Here is a 23,369-nt window from a genome sequence, read left to right on the forward strand (position 1 = left end):
GTATATTTTTGGATTGTGGGAGGAAACCAGAGTACCCGGAGGAAACCCACGCAAGCACGGGGAGAATATACAAACTCTGCACAGTTATGGCCATGGTGGGGATCAAACCCATGACCTCAGCACTGTGAGGCAGTAATGCTAACCATCACACTATTACAACCATTACACCATCCGTGCTGCACCAAATTACAAATATGAATGATATTAACGTATAAATGACCATATTCTTCATACATCCGTATTCTTAGGTCTCCTCTTTGCATTTTGCAACAGCTCAAAATGAAGACGAGAATATTTGCTATATTGGTAATGTAATAACTTTCCGGAAATCTGTGTTTCACAACCAAAGCATGGGCTACAGGTAATAGCCTCAGAGTTGCCTGAGGTACAGGATTTTAAGTCTGGGCATTTTTTTTTTTAAAGCAGTAATAAATTACAAGGAAAAACCACCTTGTTTTTACTTATAAATGATTTCTGCTTTAAATAAAAATAATAGAACAAATCTTGTTCTGTCCTTCATTAAAGTGTATGGCATGAGATGGCTTTCAATCGGTGTTGCATGCAAAGCCCGGGAGCAATTGTGCATACACATATTACAAATTTGTAGTAAGGCAAATTGTGCTGGGATCGTGTGAGTTTACCCCTCTAAATGGGCAACTTGCATCTGCCACCAATCAGTTCTAAAGGATATCTGCGCATGTTACAATTTTGAAGAAAAAAATATCCTGGGATTTCTGTTCAGGGGCTGTGACAAAGATGGAATGCTTTTATTTATTGGCGATAAAGGTTGGCTATGTATTAATAGCAGCGCTTACAAGGTGTGTGGCTGAAACACATTTACTAACATTTTATAAATGTATCTAAAAAAGGACTGCAGTAAATGTTTGTTTTAGTCCCTAAAGCACAACCTAGATTTAGATAGATTTTAATGATAAAAATATTATGGAAACAGACCTTTAGGGGGGTATTCAATGTGGGGTCACGGCGGTCGAGCTGGCTCGACAGTCATGACCCTGTTCTCACAGCTTGACCGAGAAATCGCAGGTAAGATTCAATGTCCTACCTGCCGCGGGGCAAGAAATGGGCATGGCCGTGAGAAGTGGCTGGGAATCGGCGAGCTGCGACTGGGAGTTTGGCAATTCACGGCCGTTCTCGGCAGAACAAGCCCGACTGCTTGTGAAGTTGGGCTCGTTCTGCGAGATCCCCTGCTCAATGCTGTCATGAAAGACAGCATTGAATAGTGCCCGGTGGCTATCTCCCCCGTCGGGAGATGGTCACCGGTGACCCCCCTTAGTGTTAAATGTACTGTAAAAGCCAAATATAAATGTAGCTTGGGGAAAAGCTTGGCAGCCCATTGCTTCTAAATGAGTTTTGGGGATATATTTGCTTAAGGTCCATGTTGGTCAATATTTGCAGAGAAGTTGGTAGATTTCAGATCAATACTATCAATGTTCGGCTTCCAGGGCAAAAACGCCCATTGACAGTGGAATTTTTTAATGTTTACCAAAATTGTGTTTTAGCCCTGGAAGGCCAACATCGATTTCTGATTGATTTTAAATCAGACAACAAAAATATTAAAAAAAATGTTATATAAATTACCCTCAGGGGTAAAGGGGGGGAGTTAACGGAGGTTCTGCTAGCACTTCATAGTGGAGTTTACAATTAGGCACAATAAAACATCAACTCTAAAGCTATAAAATTATTCTCATAAAAACATACAGGTTCAATGAAGCCTGTGTGTTTTCACTGCTGCAGCCTTGCTTACACATGGAAACTGGGCTGCTTGCAGGGGTTTTGTTTAGTCTTAACGAAGCAGGTGAAACAGAATCCCCAATAGGCCGTGGCTCACATCGATTTATCAGGGCTAATTGGGTATCAGATGGCGATAGTTACAGTAAATGAGTTTGTGTAATTAGATGCCAGCCAAGAGGCCGGTGTATTAAGACCTTTGTCACCCTCACTTTGTGCCAGATTCTCTAAGCTTCAAACGTGATAAAATGGAGAGTGATAAACAGCCAGCCAATCAGCTCCTACCTGCCATGTCCCAGACTGTGTTTGAAAAATGTCAGGCAGGAGCTGATTGACTGGCTGTTTATCACTCTCCATTTTATCACTTTTGAAGCTTAGAGAATCTGGCCCTTTATCTCTTGTTAAGGCTTAATACATCTGCCGCAATATGTAGTTGCATACATACTGTATAGATTACTACGTTAGAAAAAAATCTTGCTCTTTTTATTGCACCCTTTTTTTTTGTTATTTTACTTGAGGTAGATTTCAGTTTTTCTGCAGTAAACTTATGAATTTATAGATCGAATATGAGTAAGGTATAAGTCGTGTGAAAGGTTACAGTGAAATAAGAAAGTATTACCTGACAGAGCAAGGTTAACAACCTGATTTTCGGTCTACACTATGGGCAGTATTTAATGAGGCCAATTCGCCATGTTTCACTTTGGAAGGTGATTTTTTGTGTCAGAAAGTGAATCACCCTATTCAACGTGCACTTTTCACCGTCTGCGAACAGTTGAATGACAGACAATTCGCCGTCTGATAGTTTCCGCAATTCGCTGTGGTTTTTCAATGTGATTCGCCGTGAGTGTATTCAATGAGAAGATGGCGAATTTCTTTTTAAGTGATTTTCGCCGTGTGTCACTGTGTAGCAATCGCCATCTTTTTATGGGGAAGTAGAATGTGAACTTTTAAAATAAAGGGGTTTTTTTTTTGGTGTAAAAAAATCAGGAATTTTATTCTTTGAAGAGGCATGCTATTTTTATTCATGTGCTTACAGCACATGAATATATATTTCCTCTACCTCCCCATGGCAGCCAACCTCTAGCTTTTCTCCCTATAGGTAGATATCTGGAAAGGAAAAGAAAAGACACCTCCCCTATATAAGGACTGCGCCTTTCTAGGCTCAGTGTCTTTTTTTTTTTCCTTTCCAGGTAGATGGGCTTACCCTGAGGATGGCTGCTGCCTTCTCCGCTGCCTAGTGCAGTTGGGGTTTTAGGCTATTTAAAAAAAAAAAGGGATCACCCGCCACCTGGAGTGGTAGGGCGATTACAAGTGAACCCTGCTGCCTAGCGCAGTTTAGGGAATTTGCCCCGGGCTCTGTGTACCTTATGGCCGTTGAGTGGTCGGTACTTGTCCCTGATGTGTAGGGCTGGATGGCGCGGCGTTCCGAGAACTCCGGGATTCTGGGGCGCCGCGCGTCACAGGGCGGTGTCTCGCATTCTGGCAGCGTCACCCAGGCGCCGCGTGACGGCGGGGGACGCATCGTTCAGACGTCCCAGATGGAGGAGGCGTCATTTAAGCGCGGCTGGAGCGCACGGAAGGCGACACTGTTTTTCAAAACGCCGGCAAAGAGAGGCGATAGCTGGAGCCTGGGGGGAAAGAGTCTGAGCCACTGCTTCTCCAAACGGCAGCTGCAGGGAGCTGAATTCAGAGGTGAAGGTAAGGCCCTAGGCTTATTAGCCAGGGCTGTGTGTATACCTTTGGTACATTTCTCATGGTGTGTATCCTTGTGCAGATACTATCAGCATATAACATTATGGAGGAAGAAAAAAAAGCAGCCTGCTAAGTCAGGGTAAGCAGGAAAGGCAGTTATTTATTTTACTTATTTATTTTATTTGCTTATCTTATTACCTTTATGGTGGATAGTCAGACATTCATATGTGTATATGCTCTGGCAGGTCTGAGGCAAGCAAAGAAAAAGCGGAAGGAAAGGCCAAACATAAAAAGATGCATTTGGCTAAATGCATGCTCTGTGACAAGGCACTCCCTGACAAGTGTACAGGGTCTGTTTGCGATAATTGCAAAGGTTCACAACTACTGGCACCTTCACAGATGACAGAATTAGTGGCGAAGCTTAGGACAGCACTGGCATACACCTTTGTGACCAAGGAGGACCTAGCAAAGATGTCTGCAAAAAAGCCTAGGGAACTGGACTCTGTTAACTCGGAGGATTCAGAGGAAGGTCCCGCAGTGGTGAGAGGAAGAAGTCGAAGAAGGGGAGGTTCTGCAGGAGAAAGCAGAACTAGACTTTAACCCAGACTTAATGGATAACTTGCTTACGTTGGTGAATAAGTCCCTTAATATTGATGTTGCACAAGAGGAAGGCAAACTACAAGATCTGCTCTTTAGAGACAAAAAGAAAAAACCTAAGACATTCCCGCTGTCCATGACGCTCAAGGAGGTAGTAGAAGACAAATGGGCGCACCCGGATAAAAAGGTGGCGGTTCCACTAAGAGTCAACAAAATGTATCCCTTCGAACCCCAGGAGGTAAAGATGTGGGAAGAGGCACCTAAGGTGGACGCGGCTATCGCACGCATATCCCGGAAAACGACGCTCCCGTTGGAAGAAGCCAATATATTCAAGGACTCCATGGAGCGCAAAATGGAGATAGGGTTACGTAAACAGCACGTGACGTCAGGAGCGGCGATAAAAGCGTCATCAGCGATCGCAATTACCTCAAGAGTACTCAGGTCCTGGTGTCAGGACCTAGAGTCGGATTTGATGGATGGCATAAAAAGAGCAGAGCTTCTGAATATAGTGCAAAACATGCAGGTGGCAATAGAATTTGTGTGCGATGCATCACTAGATGCAGTCAGGTTGGCAGCAAGAGTCAACGCAAACGCAGCAGTAGTAAGAAGGGCCTTGTGGCTGAAACCATGGGCAGCCGATGCACAATCAAAAAATAAACTTGTTTCACTACCGTTTCAGGGAGAATATCTATTCGGCAAAAAACTCGACAACATCATTACAAAGGTGTCTGGAGGAAAATCGGTGTGGCTGCCGCAGGACAGAGGCGCAAAGAAGCACTTCAATAGGTCCCAGAGGTTCCAGCAAACAGAGTTCAGAGAGGTGAGAGCTTACAGGCCAGGAAGGAACTACAGACGACCTTGGTTTGGGAACCGTAGTTCCTTTCGAGGTCAAAGGAACAAGGAAGGAAGGTTCTCGTTCAGGCAGTCATCGCAATGACGCCAGGGACAGGGTTGGGGGCAGGCTGTTAGCATACAAACAGGTCTGGCTCCGATCCACAGAGGACCGGTGGGTACAAGAAGAAGTGTCCACCGGCTACAAAATAGAATTCGTAGTGACGCCTGGAAATTGGATGGAAGAGTCCCCTGTGCCAAAGTGCCCGAAAGAAAGGGAACAGATAATAGTTACCACCGATGCCAGCCAGTCAGGATGGGGAGCTGTGTGCGGCAGGAGGACAGCCCAAGGTCAATGGGGACCAACCGGGTCTCAGGCACACTCAAATCTAAGAGAGATGAGGGCCGTACTGATGGCGTGCCGGGAGTTTCAGGGACGACTGTGGCAAAAGGAAGTAGTAATCCGGTACGACAACAGAGCAGTAGTGGCATATGTAAACCGCCAAGGAGGTACAAAAAGCTGGGAAATGGAGACGGCAAATGTGCTTCAGTGGGCAGAACGACATGTCCAAAGCTTATCAGCAGTATTCATCGCAGGGAAAGAGAACCAGCGAGCAGATGCGCTAAGCAGGTGGTCAATAAGACCAGGAGAGTGGGAGTTGTCCCCAGAACTATTCGCCATGCTGACAAGTCATTGGGGAGTTCCACAGGTGGACCTTATGGCTACCAGGTACAACGCAAAGGCCCCAAAATTTATATCGAGGCACTGGGAACAAGGGGCGTGGCAAGCGGATGCCCTAACCGCCAGTTGGGGGACAGGGCTGGTGTATGTGTTTCCACCCTTCCCAGTGATACCGAGGCTGCTGAACAAAATTCAGCAGGAACGGGTGACAGTCATAGCGATCCTGCCCTACTGGCCGAGGCGAGCCTGGTTCACCAAATTGACCAGGATGGCAGTGGACACGCCTTGGAAACTTCCAGACATGGAGAACCTAATCCGACAAGGCCCTCATGTGCAGCGGCAACCCGACCATTGGAATCTGACGGCGTGGCTGCTGAAACAAGAAACCTGGTAGCAAGAGGTTTTTCAAGAAAGGTGGTGGACACCCTGCTGAAGGCGAGAAAATATTCCACTTCAAAAACATATTACAGGATATGGAAAGCATATACAGAATTTCTCCCTCGGCAAGCAGGGGACACTGCATTCATCACGTGTGGGAAAGAGCTGGTGTACTGGAGGAGTAGTCACTTTAAGAAAATTTGGATGTGGCTGGCTCCTCCCCCCTCTTTCCCCACGAGACCTCAGTCTTAGAAAAAAGTGCCCGGAGGAGTAGTCTCCTGGGCAGGGGTCTCCTTAGGGAGACTCATTTATTCGTTTTATTTACTTTTTATTTTGGCGTTTTTGATATATCTGAGGACAGGCAGACTGGGGCAGGTCTGCCTGCTACGTGGGAGCCTGGAGGGGTCAGGTCGACACTGCTCGCAGTGTTTCCTCCTGTACCCAAGCCACCGGGAGCTTCCGCCCCGGGGACCCACCGCAGCTGCACGCGGTTTTGCGGCACGGGTCCGCGGCACATCCCCCTCTCTCCAGGCGGCTACTTTCGGGTAAGGGCGCTGTGCGCCGTTCAGGGGGGCAGCCAGTTAGAGCGCACTGGCTGCATTGAGAGAGTGGCAGTCTCCAGGTGTGCGCACGCTGACAGGCTGCCGGGCGGAGCGAGGCTGTTAGTCTCCGCTCAGTGATCAGCTGTGCATGATTTCTCAGCTGTGCTTCTTTAAAACTCCCGCCGTAGGTCCGTGCAGGTGGGCGGAGCTTCATTCACCTCACGGCAGGCGACATTCACTGAAGCAGCGTGTCTCTCTCCTAACTGCTCAGCCCTGCAGCTCCGGTTCTCTGGTTGTCTCTGTGGTTTTCAGCGCTCTCCCCTGGGACCGCAAGTATCACTGTGTGTGTCACAAGGGGGCTTTAAATTGGGGGGGTTGTGGCTCCTTCCTCACTCTTGAACCGCAGACTGAGGTTTTTTTGTGGCTACCCAACTACAGACCCTGTCTTTAGGTTCTTGTGTGTTTGCCTATTTGGTACCTGCATTGGAGTATAGCATGGCAGGAAGGGCTACCTCTTCTAAAGCAGCTCAGAAGGTGTACACCTGCAAGAAATGCAGGGTTCAGTACAACCAGCATGTAAAGGGTGTATCCCTTTGTGAAGTCTGCTATGCAGCTGCACAGGTTTCTGTCCTCCCTCAGTCACCTGTACCCCTAACCCTCTCCCAGACTCCTGGGGATGCATTGCAGGCTGTCCTTTCTAGTCTTACTGCAGAGTTAGCGGCATCCAGGAGGGATAGGGAGACTTTTCAGACCCAACTATCCCAACTATCCACAACTGTGGATTCGTTGAAGCAGTCTGTAACTACCTCTTGCCGACCTTCTTCTCCAGGTCCTGCCAAAAGGAAAGCTGTTTCCGCTCTGGTTATTGCTGACGATGCAGATGAATATGGAGATTTGGAAGAGGGTGAGTTTCCTCCTGACCCAGTTCAGGACCCCTTTCTAGAAGACCCTGTTGACGAGGACGTCCAGGGCGTAGAAGGGTTAATAAGGGAGGTGCGTACTACCCTTAATATTTCAGAGGCTTTGGTGCCTTCTCAGACATCTATTTTTGGCCGTGTGCAAAGACAGCCTCTGTGTTTCCCAGATTCTGAGGAGTTAGACAATCCCTTATTCAGGGTTTGGAAAAACCCTGACAAAAAATTCCAGATGTCTAGAAGGTTTAGTTCCTTATATCCCTTTTCTACGGAATCCAGGGCGAAATGGGAGACTCCACCCACACCCGACGTGTCTTTGTCACGTCTCTCTAAGAAGTCGACACTCCCCATACTGGGAGCGGTCTCTCTTAAAGAGGCTCCAGACAGACGCATGGATAGCTCACTCAAAAACATTTACTCCACAGTGGGAGTACTTTTACGGCCAGCTCTTGCCTCCGCTTGGGTGGCAAGGGCCATGGAAAAATGGGCTACAGATCTTGTCACGGGTCTTGAACAGGACACCCCCAGGGCAGATTTGATAGCCTTAGCAGAATGCATCAGGGACGCTTCTACTTATGTAGGTGAAGCGGTTTCTGATATTTCGATTCTTGGGGCTAGGGCCTCGGCGTCAGCGGTTGTGGCCAGACGCACACTCTGGTTGCGTTCATGGCAGGCGGAGCCTGAAATTAAGAAGGCAGTGGAGGCCCTTCCCTACACGGGAGATATGCTCTTTGGGCCGGAGCTTGATAAACTTATTTTGCAGGCCACAGGGGGAAAGTCCGCTTTCCTCCCATCTTCGGCACCTCCTCCAAAAAGACAATTTGCGGCACCTACTTTTCGTGCCTTTCGAGGCAACACTGGTTTAAGAGGTCGATCCAGAGGTGGTTTTTCGTCCTACAGAGGTCGCAGAGGTCGAGGTGCCAGGATGGCACAGCCCTCCACCTCCACAGCTCATAGAGACCCCAAGTCCACTGATAAGACAGTGGCATGACGGTCTCCCCGCTCACTTGGGAGATCCCAAGGTGGGCGCCAGACTGTTACTTTTTGCAGAGACATGGAAGGCCCATTGCAGGGATGCCTGGGTGCTTCAGATAGTCTCGCAGGGTTACAGATTGGAGTTCACCAGCCTTCCGCCAAACAAATTTTTCCCAATAGGCCTTCCATCGTCCTCAGAAACAAGAGTAGCCTTGTGCAGCTCAATTCAGACACTTCTTTCGTCAGGAGTAATTATTCCTGTCCCAGCTCATCAGGAGGGCAAGGGGTACTACTCCAGCGTCTTTGTAGTGCCAAAGCCGGACGGCACAGTTCGCCCCATTCTAAATTTAAAACAGCTAAACGATTTTGTGTGCTACCACAAATTCAAAATGGAGTCTATTCGATCAGTAATAGCGTCTTTGGAAAAGGGAGAGTTTCTTCTTTCCTTAGATATAAAAGACGCATACCTCCACGTTCCGATCTGGGAACCGCATCAAAGGTTTCTAAGGTTTGCAATACAAGGTCGCCATTTCCAGTTCAGGGGGCTCCCTTTTGAACTCTCCTCCGCCCCTCGGGTCTTTACCAAGATAATGGCGTGTATGATCACAGCTCTTCGGCGACAGGGAATAACTATCATTCCATACTTGGACGACCTCCTCCTCAAGTCTCCAAGCCAGGAGAAATTGGTGGAGGACGCTGTCACAACTTGCGGTTTTTTGGTCAAAAATGGATGGATACTGAATTTCAAAAAATCACAACTACGTCCATCCCAGAGATTGCAGTTCCTAGGCCTGATCTTAGATACCATCGAGGAAAAGGTATTTCTCCCATTGGACAAGATAAGGACTCTTCAGACGAGGGTGCGGCAGGTGCTTCTCCCACGCAGGGTTTCTGCTCATCTTTGTACCCGTCTGTTAGGATTGATGGTGGCCTCTTTCGAGGCTCTCCAATATGGACGCCTCCACTCTCGGACATTCCAGGAGAATCTGTTAACCCAATGGTCGGGGTCACATCTTCAGATCCACAAAAGAATAACTTTGTCTCGGAAGACTCGGTCTTCTCTCAGATGGTGGCTCCACACTCCCAACTTACAACAGGGTCGCAGTTTCAGAGCTTGTACCTGGACAATAGTCACGACAGATGCCAGTCTCCATGGTTGGGGAGCGGTGACCCTCGGCCAAAAGTTCCAGGGGAAGTGGTCTCCCCAGGAGTCGAAACTCCCCATAAACATTCTGGAGCTGAGAGCCATCAGGCTGACCCTTTTACAGGGTCACCAGCTTCTCAGGGGTCGACATGTAAGAATTCAGTCGGACAACATGACAGCAGTCGCTTACATAAATCGGCAAGGGGGCACAAGAAGCCGTGCAGCTATGCGAGGGGTTCGACCCATTCTGGAATGGGCAGAAGCCCATGCCGCAAGTTTCTCGGCAGTCTTCATTCCGGGGGTGGAAAATTGGCAGGCGGACTATCTCAGCCGCCAAGACTTCCATCCGGGGGAATGGACTCTCAATCCAGAAGTGTTTCACCAATTGACCCTTCGGTGGGGGATGCCCGAGATAGACCTGATGGCCTCCAGACTGAATCATCAGGTACCGCTTTATTGTGCCAGGTCCCTGGATCCAGCGGCAGTGGCAGTGGATGCCCTGTCCATACCGTGGAACTACAGTCTAGTTTATCTATTCCCGCCTTTTCCTTTACTTCCAAGAGTTCTGAAAAGAATAAAAAGAGAAGCCACATCGGTGATTCTGATAGCCCCGGACTGGCCAAGGAGGTCATGGTACTCCGACCTCCAGCTCCTAGTGGCGGATGCACCATGTCAACTTCCTCTGCGACGAGATCTACTCCAACAAGGACCATTCGTCTACCCAAACTTGCATCATCTACATTTAACGGCCTGGCTGTTGAGGCCGAATTGTTGAAAAGAGGCATCCCGTCGGTGGTAATACCAACTATGCTTAAAGCTCGGAAGGGGGTAACTTCGGTCCACTACCATCGAATCTGGAGATCGTACATAGTCTGGTGCGAGGAAAACAGACTTCCCAAGGCGGTGTTTAGTCTCTCTAGACTGCTAGAATTCCTACAAGTAGGTTTGCAAAAGGGACTACGTTTGGCGACACTGAAGGTGCAAGTGTCAGCACTGTCTATCTTCTTTCACCGCCGGTTAGCCCTCATCCCGGAGGTGCAGACCTTCCTGAAGGGAGTGTTGAGGCTACAACCTCCTTTTGTGTCACCCACAGAACCCTGGGACTTGTCCTTGGTTCTTAATTTCCTAAAATCCGATCTTTTCGAACCCCTTGATACAGCTGATCTCAAGTACCTTACTTGGAAAACAATTATGTTGCTGGCATTAGCTTCTGCTCGTAGGGTCTCAGAGCTAGGGGCCTTGTCCTGCCGTTCCCCCTTTTTGATTCTGCACAAGGACAGGGCTGAGTTAAGGACAAATAGGTCTTTTCTTCCCAAGGTGGTTTCAGCATATCATTTAAACCAGCCTATTGTGATTCCGGTTTTCTCTGAGGACTCCGCTTTGTTGGACGTGGTGCGAGCTTTACGCGTTTACCTAGCTAGGACGGCTCCCTTAAGTAAGACGGATAGTCTTTTTGTTCTTTATGGTGCTGTTCGAAGAGGTTGGCCAGCGTCTAAGCAGACATTAGCTCGCTGGATTTGTCTGACCATCAGGGAAGCTTATTCTCAGGCTAATGAGAAGGCTCCCTCTGGGATTTCGGCCCATTCTACTCGGTCAGTTAGCACTTCATGGGCTCTGGCTAGAGGGGCTTCCCTTACACAGGTATGCCGGGCAGCTACTTGGTCCAGTTCTAATACGTTTGCTCGTTTTTATAAATTTGACACCTTTGCAAGTTCAGAGGCGTCTTTTGGTAGAGCAGTATTGCAGGAACCCCAGCGCTCTCCCACCCGGGAGTAGTGCTTTGGTATTATTCCCACACGTTATGAATGCAGTGTCCCCTGCTTGCCGAGGGAGAAATAAGGAATTTGGTACTCACCGATAATTCCCTTTCTCCAAGGCAGCAGGGGACACTGCACGCCCTCTCAGCGCTAGTCTTCCTGCCATGTTATACTTCATGTTTTGACCGATATTTTGTTAGGTCCTCAATGTCCCAGGTTTGGGAGAGTATGACAGTTATGTGTGCATACAGTTTTAGTTGTTAACCTATGTTATTTCTACATCTTGATAGTATCCTCCTCCTGTCGGGTGTCTGCCTTATCACCTTCCTCTAGCGGACACAGTTTTCTAAGACTGAGGTCTCGTGGGGAAAGAGGGGGGAGGAGCCAGCCACATCCAAATTTTCTTAAAGTGACTACTCCTCCAGTACACCAGCTCTTTCCCACACGTGATGAATGCAGTGTCCCCTGCTGCCTTGGAGAAAGGGAATTATCGGTGAGTACCAAATTCCTTATTTTGTAAAAGGAAAGGTAGGGACCACAAGCTGATCGTCTCAGTGCTAGACTTTCTGCAGAGAGGACTAGAAAGGAATCTTTCAGTAAGCTCTTTAAAGGTGCAAGTAGCGGCTTTAGGAGCTATGCTGGACATTAAAATAGCGGAGGACAAATATGTTCAGAGGTTCCTGCAAGCATCGAAGAGGATAAGGCCGACGTTCCACAGCCCCATGGCACCATGGGATCTGAACATGGTCTTTAACGTTATAACGGAAGAGCCATTTGAGCCGTTGGAGCACATATCCACCAGGCTGCTCTCGTTAAAAGTGGCATTCCTAGTAGCAATAACATCTGCAAGGCGAGTATCAGAATTGCAGGCCCTCTGGGCTGAGGAGCCGTTCCTGAACATATTAGACGATAAACCAACGAACGAGAAGGAAGCCAGGTTACATAATTTAGATGTAAAACGGGCGATATTGATATATCTGAAGAGGGTGGAGCCATGGAGGAAGACAAAGAGACTCTTTGTAGTATTAGAAGGGAAAAACAAAGGTATGGGGGCTACCAAAACAACTACAGCCAGGTGGATTAAATCATGTGTAGCAGAGGCGTACAAGATTAAGAAAATAGATCCGCCTGAAGGTATCAAGGCGCACTCTACGAGAGCAGTGGCGGCGTCATGGGCGGAAAGGGGCGCAGCCTCAATGGATGTAGGATCGTCTAGTGACGCGAAGTTTGGGAGAAGGATTCTTAGCGCGGTGGCGCTATAGAGGGAAAAAAAAAAACAGGAGAAAAGAACGATAAGGAAGAAGAGGTGAAAATAACCTCGTATCCTTTTTATTTTTGTTTGGTTGTCTTATTTTCCTGTTATATATATTCTGAATGTGTGAAGATAATCTTAAGTTAAAGCCCGCCCAGTGAATTAACTGCTAGGGTATCACCCAGAGGTTGGCTGCCATGGGGAGGTAGAGGAAAGTACGGATTATTACCTGTTAGTACGATTTCCTCTACTCCTCCATGGCAGCATAATTCCCCCCCAAGAACAATTGTAAAAAAAAAAAAGTTTATGTTGAAGCTGTATAATCGAAAGACACTGAGCCTAGAAAGGGGCAGTCCTTATATAGGGGAGGTGTCTTTTCTTTTCCTTTCCAGATATCTACCTATAGGGAGAAAACCTAGAGGTTGGCTGCCATGGAGGAGTAGAGGAAATCGTACTAACAGGTAATAATCCGTACTTTCATTTTAAAATTATTATTTTTTTACACATAACAGCCAGCAGGGGGCTGAGAGCCGCTCATTGGATATTCATATATTCACTGCTCCCGATCATTACATATGCACGATCGGGAGCCGTGCTAACTCTCCCGGGGGGGCAGCTTGTGCTGCCTGGGTCCTGGGGAGCCCTCTTCTCCCCCCCCCCCCCCCCACATACATTCTGGGGCGAATACCATCTCCCTGCCTGCCGGCGGACGCCGCAGGGGTTAAGATTCGCTGTCAGGGTGTGTACTGGGACAGGGAGGGCTGGCAGCAAAGGCTCCAGCCCTCTGGAACACGGCGACAGTGCAGCGAATCCTAAACCGGATTCGCTGCACAAGCCGAAGTTAGTCATTAAATACTGCCCTATGGATCTGTGGTAGATATTGCTTTCAGACGCTGCTTAATCTGACAGGGCTAGGTTACATTATGTACGGTATACTTAGTCATATTTGCTTTTAAAGTGTGCTAAAAGTATGTTATGTGGATATGTTGAGGCCACTGTATTTACTAAGGATTTTATGTGGTCATGTGACAAAGTTGTCGGGTAATTGTTGTCCTGGCTCACTGCCTAATGTCTGGGCAATGTGCATGCACAAGTACAAATGCCAATTCCGGTGTTCTATTACTAGGTTAGTATGTTATACTTTTGTGTATGTCTTTTGTTGGCTGAATTGCTTTACAGCTTCTTCCTTAACTGTTCTGTACTTAGTGGAAAAACTGCTACTAACTCTGTGCATCTTTCAATATATTCACTAGCATCTATTATCCAGACTTAAGGGGTGTACACACGGAGCAAATTTGTGCTATTTTCTAAGCAATCTGACTAGATTGCTTAGAAAGTAAGCACAGATCTCTCCGTGTGTATGCTCCGAGAGATTAAATATCTCTTGCTAACTAAGTCAGTGCATGCAGTCACAATCTAGTAAGATTGCTTAGCAAATGACTGCAAATCTCTCTGTGTACAGAATGAGAGATACTGATCACAATCTCTCATTCTGAACCATTACCCTGACTTTTTTTGCTTAAGCAAAATTGCTTAGCAAAATTGCTTAGCAAAATCGCTTAGCAAAATCACTTAGCACAAAACTCTGCATGTGTATGTGCTCCCCATGGGAGATCTTGACACCAGCAAAATTGATTAGCAAAATAGCTTAGCAAAATTGCTCAGCACAAATCTCTACGTGTGTATGCCACTTTAGAGGGGCATGAATGTTTTTGGGGTACATAGGTTTCAAATGATTAAGTCTTTAGTGCAGTGGTGGCCAACCTGTGGCTCATGAGCCTCATGCGGCTCTCCCCCTTGTAAAGTGCGGCTCCTGCTCCCACTGCTGCCCGCCGCCCACCGTCTGTCTCAGTCCCCCCTGCTGCCGGTTTCCTGAATCCCTTCTCCTTCTGAGGGGAGGAGAGCGCGCATCGTGCATCTCTCCTACCCCTTACTGTGCATCCTTGGGACTAGGCCGTCCGCCAATCAGAGCTCGTGGGCCAGCAGCCAATCAGGAGCCGGCCAGCGAGCTTCGATTGGTGGGCGGCCCAGTCACAGGGAAGTGAGGGGGAAGGAGACGCGTGGTGTGCTGTGCTCTCCTCCCATCGGTGACATGACAGGAGGACTGCAGGGGAACACTAGACTGTCCTCTCCTCGCCTGGCAGCAGCAGCAACAACGGTCAGTGCTGCTGCTGGGAAATTTGCACTGTGGGGGCATAGCAGTTTGTGGCACTGTGGGGGCATAGCAGTTTGTGGCACTGTGGGGGCATAGCAGTTTGTGGCACTGTGGGGGCATAGTAGCTTTTTGGCACTCTGGGGGCATACCCGGCACCGTGTGGTGCATACCTGGCACCGTGGGGGGCATATGTGTATCTGGCACTATTGGAGGCATATTTGTATCACACCCACCCAAGGGGTCAAAATAGACTACGGCCCTTTTTTTTGGCGCATGCGCCTTCGTCGCACGCATGATGTCGGCTCTTTAGCTTGACTACCGATATTTTTCGGCTCTTTACCTCTGACCGGTTGGCCACCCCTGCTTTAGTGCATGGAGTGGAGTAAATTGTGACTTCTATTTATAAATGCAATCGCAGGAGCAAGATGATCTAGGGCCAGATTCTCTAAGCTTCAAAAGTGATAAAATGTAGAGTGATAAACAGGCAGCCAATCGGCTCCTATTTTAAATCATACAGGGATTTGGCTGTCATGATCCTCGCTGCTCCCTCCTGCCAGTGGGGACAGCTCTTGCTGTCACTGTGCTCTCCTGACACCGCTGCTCCCGCTGGGCCTTTCTGCTACCACACAGACTTCTCACTAGTGCTAAGGCAGCCTCACCACGTGGCGCCAACTAAGCTCCTCACTAGCAGCGCGCAGGTGTGCGGTGATGTCACCTACCCACCAGCTGCAATGCATCCCTGTGACTGCTGCGGCTGCTGCTAGTTTCAGGAGTTTCTAGACGGTCCGCATCTCTGTCCTTTTGCGGTCCGGAGATGGACCCCGGTCAGCCAGTTGCCTACCTGTTGTACCTGTTGTACTATAGTGTACAGTAGATGTATAAAGCAGTCATGAGTGAAGTTGCCCATGGCAACCAATCGGTACTAGAGTAACATTTATGAAGTATATTCTATAAAATTTGTATAAAAAATTTAGCAGCTGATTGGTTGCGATGGCACATTTCTCCACTCGTATTGCGGCTTCATACATTAACCCCTATGATCTTACTGGCTCATTTAAAGTAGTGAAATGGGTTTGCAGTTCTAAGTTCTGTATTTTTGTATTCATAGGGCCAGATGTACTAAGCTTGAAAAGTGATAAAATGGAGAGTGATAAACAGCCAGCCAATCAGCTCCTACCTGCCATGTCACAGCCTGTGTTTGAAAATGTCAGACAGGAGATGATTGGTTGTTTATCACTCTCCATTTTATCACTTTTAAAGCTCAGTGCATCTGGCCCATAGTCCTCATACACTGGTGATGGTGCAGTTACAGGTATCCAACAATTACAGGATAAATAATCAGACTACTTGTATTTCATGTAGCCTATCGCTGCTAAAGAGCACCATGCTGAAAATCTCACCCTTTTGGCAAACCTTTACAGCAGCCCCTGGTAGTGCCAGTGTACAACGTTACACAGTACTGTAGGTGTCATTTATGTGTTGTTTTTTTTCAAGAAAAACATTTTCAAATAATGCTTTGATACGGCTCCTCCTTTGTGCATCCCCAGGCTACTGAACTTTAGTCTGCCAGACCCATTACGCCGCACCCCTCTTTAACTTTCCTTCTCTAAGTCCACTCTTGTGTAATGATTGCAGAACCTGATTCACTGGTAGGTACACAGTGTTTGCTTGGTATAATTTTGCATTCCTATCTCTTACTGGGATAAATTCTTAAAGTGAACACACTTGCAGTTATTTGTATCCACTTCACACTGCACTGCAGATAATCCCTAGTGTTTTTGTTAATTAGGAATGCTTATTTTATTATGCAAATTAGTCTTCACGTTTGGTCCCAGTGACAGAGACCATAAAGAGCAGCTGTTAGAAGTGCTGACTGCAATGTACTGTAGCATGGTTTCCTTTTCGGTCTTGTATGTAGGAAGAAAACACTCGTGTTTACAGGAGTTAGCACACCAGAGTGTCCACAGCTGCTGAAGTGGATCTGAGTCTAGTGATTCCCATTAGTTTGCGGATCAGATGTTTTTTTTTTTTTATATGAAAAATATATACTTGGAACACACGTGTCTGAGCTTCAGACATTGGTGGGAAGTCCAGAATTAATAAACTGCGGTGGTTAACTTGTCAGAGTATCACATCTTAGTCAGCTTCATTCTCCCCTTGGTTTTACTCCTGTATACAGTAAAGGCCCATACACACTGGCCGACTTTGAGCTGAAAGCCGCTCAAACTGGGTGTTTTGAGCGGCTTTCAGCTCAAAGCCAACCACTGTGTATGCCCCAGCGGTAAGTGCTGCTGCCCGCTCCTGCATGAACGCCACCGATCTTCTGGTTATACCAACAGATGAGCGGCTTTCTGGACTGCTTAGCATAGCGCTGCGCTATGCAACGCCATCCTCCCCCCTCTGTCGGCGCCGGGCAGGGGGAAAGACACTCAGTGTGTATGCACTGAGTGGATTTCCCCGCAGCGATGACTGTCCATAGTCGCCCAGTGTGTATGGACCTTTAAGGTGCATACACACTGTCAAATTTTTTTAACTAATTTTAATGACCAATTTCCTTTGAACCCAGTGTCCTGGATGAAAGATGTAGATAAAAGACAGCTAGTTTATAGGCTCTTTTTGAAAGATATAGCCAAATTGAGCTGCATGCACAGTTGGCAAACAACCTGGGTGAACAACTGGCGGGTATGCGCATCATCATTTGTTGTTCGTTGCTTAAACACTGAAAGATATTTTGACCAATACCATTCAGAAGGGCCAAAATAAACGGAATTGGTCAAAACAATTCTACAGTGTATGCACCTTTAAATTTGCCTCCATGTAATTACAGTACAAGATGTAATAAGCTTGGTGAAGAAATAAAGTGGAGATAAAGCAGAAGGTGATAACGCAGTTGTCAAACTCCCAACTGTCATTTTTCAAACATAGCTGATTGGCTGGTGCGTTATCACTTTCCACTTTATTTCCACTATCTCTACGCCAGGCTTATAACATCTGCCCCAGTGTGTGGTTATGGTATAAAGGGCCGACAGTAGATTGATAGTCAGTAAGTTGACATAGACAATTTCAACATTAAACTGTTGTCATGAGTTTTTCATTGTTTTTATTGCTTTCCATTTGCAGATTTCCTTACATATGCCCCAAATTAGTGTACCACATCCCCTTCCATGGTTCGCTTCGGGCAGGATGCCCTCGGCACACTTTACTGCTCCCAATCGTAGTCCACATGTATAGTAAAGGTAAAGGGCTTGTTCGTCAGCCAACTTGGACCTAGATTCAACCTTTTACTACTCTGGGAAATTGGTTAGTAATTGTATAGCTCCAGGTGCAAAACTCAGAGCTTCAGCTGCACAGTAAGTCCTGCGGCTAAGTGACTGTTAATGGCCATCATTAGTGCTCATTCTTCCGTGTACCACACCACACACCTCTACACAAATATTTACATTATACGTTTTTGGAGGGGAAACTTATTTACATTTGTTCAGACTACACAGCCCTGCTTTAAACTTTTAGATTGTTTGGGAGATGTACCAAGGGTTGGAGAGAGATGAAAGTATCAGCTAATCTGTGGCAATCAATATGCTGACTGTTTTAAAAAAAGAAAAAAATGCCATGGGATGATTGGTACGTTATCTTTCTCTCTAATGCTTTCTATGTCTCCCCATATATAAGATTTCCCATATAATTTTTCTAATTGCCAATTTTAAAAGGGTATGGATCATTAGGTCTACAACAATTGGGTCGACACCATTAGGTCGACCTGGGTCAAGGTTGACACACGCATTAGGTCGACAGGGGCAAGGTCGACAGTCAAAAGGTTGACATGGGTTTTTTTTTTTTTACCAGTGCTGACATGGACACAGGTTAAAGTGCACCGCTCGCCATGCTTCGGGCTCAGTGCCTTGCTATGCTTGGCACACTATATTTTATTCTCCCACTACGCCCTAGTCGATGGTAGGGCATGAAATACCGCCTGTCGGCACATGTCGGCTCAAAAAACTTTGAAAAACCTCATGTCGACCTAATGACCCATGTCGACTTAATGGTGTCGACCCAATGCTTGGCGACCTTGTTGTAGACCAAATGACAGTATCCCTTTTTAAAAGGTGCAGACCCATATTGAGGGGAAGATATTTTTATTTTTTTTGCCTAAAGCAACTTGCCTTAATTTTAATTTTGCCTTATATTTTACTCTCCATTCTAAAGCACTTGACCTTAAATGTTTAAATCCATTAATTTTTTTAATAACCAAGCGTAAGGGGCACCAATCAGTATGCTCCCTAGGGGTCTCGCTGAGACTTAACCCTTCTAAGCTCTATATTAAGCAACTATGGAAACCGTGGCAGATATTTCTAGGATGCTGTGCTATTGGTGCTAGCTGTATGTATCTAGCGCAGGTTCTGCCTTGGTGTGCTACTTCCCTTGTTAATAATGCATGCTAAGCCTGTGCCAAGTTTGAGCCTGCATTGTGGGAGGTAATAAAATGCTTACCCTGCATCCTCCGACAAGACTGTACAAGGCAGATTGTAATTAGACACAGCTGACTAGGAAGCTAGAGAACCGGTGGTCTGTAGTAACGGGACTTTTATCGCTTTCTATCTGTGAAAACTTTCCCACTACTTTCATTCAGGACTTCTTTTGAAATGATCAATGTCATTGCTAGGCAACTGGGAATGCTGATATGCCTGGCCCCCAGTCCCTCCCCTTCTGTCCGAGAAGTATAGACTCAGCATTTGCCCACTTTGTCAAGCAGCTCACTGCCACACATCACTGTGGACCTTGATCTTGTGTTGGGATAAAAAAAAACCCAGGGGTAAGCGTGTATTTAATGACCTGGCAGAGGGCATGACTAATGCTGGCAGGGTTTCTAAAGGAAATTCTTGTACAATCTGAGAGCAAGTCACTGAGCTTAGCCTGCACACCGCTGAGAGAGGGCTCTCTGGATTGAATCCTTTGCATAGCTAGATATACTGCAGTTCCCCTCGTTTGGAGCATCCCTCACTGCAGAGCAGGAACACTCTGGCACCGCTAAGAGCTCCTTTTGTCTGGCCTGTGAAGGTACAAGGAGAGAGAGGTGAGTTCGGCATACCGTCACGTCTGTCATACGTGCAGCTGCAGTTAGTGAAAGGGAAATGAAGCCTTTAGGGACTTTAGCAGTGGCTGAATCTATTTACACAATCCAAAGGCACTGCGGAGGAGGCTCATCCTCTGCACGAGACCCTTGTCTATAGATGGAAGAAGCGTGCACTGCGGACGGGATGAAGGAAAGCCGCCTGCTCCAGCAGGACGGTTACAAAGCCTTTAGTCGTCTTGCGTTAGCAATCGAAAAATGCGGTTAAATGTCAAATGTCACGTGGCAGAATCCAAACACCACTAAGCTCTGTGATTTCTTTATGATCCTTGTGTACATTAAGCTCTCTCCTTGGCAGGCTTTAGCCTGTGATGTCGGGAAGAATGCTCTTTAACTCTCTGTGTTCTGTGTACCAGAAGCGGTGACATGTACTGCGTGACCTGAGGAAGAGAATGCTCGCGTTATGTAGATGAATGCTATGTTTTATAATGGCATTGTAGTTTGCAATAAAGTCAGGGACGTACACTGTAAAAGCACACTGTTAAAGAGTAGATATGGTTTAACGTATGGTAAGTTTGCTGAGAGGTGTGTCGGTGGTTGGGTTATTGTATTGGTGTGCTAGTGACTCGCTCTCACTTCTATTATAATCCTCATCAACGCTTGGCTCTGTCAGCACATACAGGAATGCTGAGCTCTGGGAGAGGAAAGCTGCACTGTGATTGGTGCGTTGCTTTACCTCCCAACTGTCCCTCTTCTGGATTCTACCTCCCATCTCTGCTTCCTAGCAGATTGTCCCTTTGTCTCTGTTGCACCACTGCTTCCTATGCATTCTTTCGCCTATTGTCAGGGCATCTGAGGAGTGTAGGTCCAGTCTAATGGGCCCGACTTAGTACGTATGTAGGGATGCTGGGAATGTATATTTTCAGATTTAGCTTAATTTCAAATTCTGTTCTGCAACACTAATTATGTACCCCTACTAAACCGTGGCCTACAGTAAGTTTATGGGGTTTAGCTGGGTTTGTGATGCTGGGAAGACTAAGAAAATTTAAATATACAGTATGGCAATTACAAAACTTTTTTAAATTGCTTTTTTGCCTCCATTTCACACTTAATGTTGAATTTATGTTTGGGTGCCTTTTGTGCGTTTTTTATTGGTTTATTTCTAGCTATTTATAGTGAGCTGTAAATGAAGACTTTCCAGCAGTGTTTGCACTATAGATAATTGGCATTGTTTGGAGTATACACAGGGCCTCCTCTAATGGTGAACTCAAAGATTTGCCTGCACAGTTGTGTCTGTACTTCTGTATTTGCTTGCGCATCAAAATATGGGCAACATTTAAAATTTGCCCTACAGTATGTGCTAGAGAGGGTAGCGCTACAGCCCGCAGTCACTGATTGTAAATATAATCCCATGGGTAAGGTAGGAGGGGATAGCATAATTAAAGCAGGCAGATAACACGTCCATTATTGTGAGTGCTTACAGTTTACATGCAAGAGATGGGTGACATAGGGGTAAGTAAGCAGGGCCAAAAATGGTGGTTTAGGAGATTAGTTGATGGGCTCCATTTTTTAAAAGGGATCCAGATTTAGGGTAACCATATCTAGGTGACACGCATGGTGGACCTGCACTAGGTCTATAGTGTCCATTCTAGCACCCGCCATCTTTGAATTCCCATGCAGTACCTCTTCCCTGCCTGGGGTGTCACTGTCTGTGCTAGAAGCACTACAGCAGTCTGGTCTGTATATCAGCACTGATATGCAAACCAGCCCTGTGCTAGAAACACCACAGCAGACAGCGACGCCCCAGGTAGGGAACAGGAACTGCATGGGTTTTCAAAGATGGCGGGTGCTAGAATTAAAACTTTTGGGACTTTCTGTACTTTGTCATCTATGTGGATTGCGAATGGGAAAGTGGCCTGACAAAACAGTATAATGGGGGGTCCATATGCTCAGATGTTGACACAGTCAGCCTTTTTCTTGTGTCGACTTTGTAATTTTTTGGGGCGTGTTAATCTAGACATTGTAGACAGAATTTCTGTCGACACCCCATGAGAAGTCCATTAGCCAGGTGAGGGAAGACGAGTCACCTGAGAAGAGGCAAATATTAATGAAGCATCTACTAGATAATGTGGAGAGGTGAGGGCTCTATTGGTGAGTTTGTGATACTCCTGTATTTATTACCATTATAAACCTTTATAATGCACCACATGTGGTCTGCAGCACTGTACAGATCGCAGAACAAGAAGACAGCACAGGGTAGAACATTACAGTAGACTCAGCAGAGCCACTAATGCAAGGGGTGCAGTGGAAAAACCCAGCTTAACCCTTTGAGAGGCAATGTTGTTGTGAGATCCTCAAAATATCCGCTAAAAATGCCAGCATAGGGACTGTTATTTTAGTATACATAAATACAGCCAGTCAGTTAATTGAAGTTTAGATTATTGTTACATCCAAAAAAAGAATGGTCGCTGTGAGCTGTAATTTTTAATGGATATATTGAGGATCTCACAGCAACGTTGGTTCTCAGTGGGTTAATAAAAAGGTTTGCTTGGCAATTTTCACACCTATTTTGACAAATTCCCTTGGCACTCAAAGGGTTAAGTTGACACCTGTACTGTAAGGTGTCCATACACTTATGCGAGGTATCACATGCCTCCTTCGAAAGTGATACCCCGCCAACTGCCCACCAGGGAGCTGCCGGGCACCTGGGGTGTCGGCATCGCATACGATAAATTGTTTGTACTCTTTTTGTATACAATGTATTGTATGAGATTCCAGCAAAAGACCGTACATCAGATCGGAATTGGAGGTTAGGCAGGTAGGATTTGACACATTTCGCTCTATTTCACATGCCATTGCGTCTGAATCGGGTGAAAGGTGCCCAAATCGAATAAGTGTTTTGGGCACCATTAGTGTTTGTACAGATAACGGGTCTAGGATGTCTAGAAAAAGAGAACGACAAAGTAGAGGATTCTTGGGCCAGAGAGCACAAGGAAGCAATGTAAAGTGTTGCGGCGTTAACGCGAGCAGTGAAAAGTGAGGGGGGAAGCCAGTGGTACAGTAGGTGCTGGCGACAGGGCAGGCAGAAAGGCATGTACTGTAATATGTTTTTATTGTAAGACCTTTTTGTTTACATAAACAAACTATTCTTTTTCTTAAGATGGCTGCAAGAGCCCCTTTGATTGGCTGATTTAGCCAGCTTCGATGTAACTGGAGCTAGTCTGGCAACCACACGTGGATGAATGAAATCCAGATGGCACCAGGATGTAGCCATTTGAGGAGGTTCTAGTTTATTTGTGATTGGTGGTCTGCTAATCTCACCAAATAGTGTGTGGGCACATGTTCTTGAAATGTTTTGCCCATTTGTCTTAATGTGTGTCACCAGTTAACCTAATGTGTACCTCAGGAGTTACTACTTGCTGCCTCGCCAAGTTTAAGGCAATTATTTTATGCAGAGTTTCCTGGCAGAGTTGGGGGAAACGCACTATTCAGAAATTTGAGGACTTAAAAGCAAAACAATCCTTACTCCTTTCTGGGCCTGTACCAATTATGTTTAATTGTGCAGTATAAGTTACATAATAAACTATGCCTACGACACGACAACATTTCTTTAACCCATTGTGCCAAATAATT

General features: G+C 46.5%; 1 protein-coding gene across 3 annotated transcripts in view; it reads left to right on the forward strand.

Moving 5' to 3' along the window:
• The window catches only part of MTUS1 (microtubule associated scaffold protein 1), a 241,572-nt gene that overhangs the window by 34,733 nt on the left and 183,470 nt on the right, over positions 1-23,369 (forward strand). The window contains exon 1 of one of the 3 annotated variants that reach the window (XM_083169559.1): positions 19,496-19,739. The exons of the other annotated variants lie outside the window; for them this stretch is intronic. The gene's annotated coding sequence lies outside the window, so the exon portion shown is untranslated. Of the gene's footprint in view, positions 1-19,495; positions 19,740-23,369 lie in introns of those variants that run through there. 3 annotated transcript variants of the gene reach the window in all.

Source organism: Crinia signifera, chromosome 1 (assembly GCF_055691185.1).
Source record: "Crinia signifera chromosome 1, ASM5569118v1, whole genome shotgun sequence".
Classification (NCBI taxonomy): domain Eukaryota; kingdom Metazoa; phylum Chordata; class Amphibia; order Anura; family Myobatrachidae; genus Crinia; species Crinia signifera.